The sequence below is a fragment of the Diprion similis genome, chromosome 3 (assembly GCF_021155765.1).
Source record: "Diprion similis isolate iyDipSimi1 chromosome 3, iyDipSimi1.1, whole genome shotgun sequence".
Classification (NCBI taxonomy): Eukaryota; Metazoa; Arthropoda; class Insecta; order Hymenoptera; family Diprionidae; genus Diprion; species Diprion similis.
The window spans coordinates 2,174,096-2,175,343 of NC_060107.1; positions in this window are offsets into that span (position 1 = coordinate 2,174,096).

The following is a 1,248-nucleotide window of genomic DNA, read 5'->3' on the forward strand; positions in this document are numbered from 1 at the left end:
CATACGATACTGTAACTTGAATTCGAGCAGCATTTAACGAATATATTATTATTATTTTATCTCGGAACAAAGAATTTAGCGAGTACTTTACATCTTGTTTTAATACTGCAATGAATATATAACTAAAATTCATTAGATTTTATTCACATACTTTTTTATGTTTGATTGATTTCATTTACTTTGTTGATGAGCATTGATTTTAGAATTTTAAGAATTTTAAAGAATATTTTCCGGCATATGGCAGGTGAAAAAGTATTTTTTCAAATTGTATAAATTTCATCATACGTTTAGACGATTTAAATCGAAAAAAGCAAATTATATAATATATTGATTATTGCGGCAAAAACACAGGTTTCATCGGTAAACGTGACATCACTATTCGCTATCCGTAAACAAGAAATAGATGGAAAAAAAATGCACCCCAAGACAAGTTTAGTTTAATTGATTTCACGAAGCATGCATACTTTTTCGCGGTGAATTAATACCGGAAATTTTTTTACACAGATAATAAAACAGAAAATATATTTCGACTATTAACAATAATAATAGCGTATGGCAGTTTATTATCATTCAAACAATATAAATTAAGCCCTGTCAAAGATTTTTTTTGCACTTATAACATATTATACGTGTGTACGGATACATTTGAAGAATAGTGATTTTTTTCAACGAAAAACGAAAAATTTCATTAAGCCGTTTCAAATTGTTTACCTAACTTGACGATAATTGATAATTCCTAATACTGGCACTGCACGTGGATATTCTTGTGATTTATTTGAGCAGTGTATCAACAACCGAATCTGAATGTAGTGATATGAAGATCGCGAGAGAACTGACAGCGGTTTCGTGAACACTCATGTCTTATTGACGATAGTAGTATACCTATACTTGTATGCCTGTATCTGTAAAAAAATTTCAACACACATGCACTGCAATGTGAAGACTTGTATCTAGGTATTTTCAAGGTCGTGAATAGAGGAACGCGTCTGAATTGACTCTATAAGAACTGAAATGGCGTGGATTCTCTCACAACGAAACCCGAGCCATTTATTTTTCTTATTTCTCGTAGGTATAATGCATGTATTTATCCTATAAAATTATACCTATACATATATCTCTTTCAAAGAATAAAACAAACGAACTTAAATTTATTTCTGTGTTTCATTTTTGTTAGAATAATAATTTCTATTACTTTATAGTTATTATTTGTCGCTTTATGTCGATTCAAAATCCTTTCTAATGTAAGGT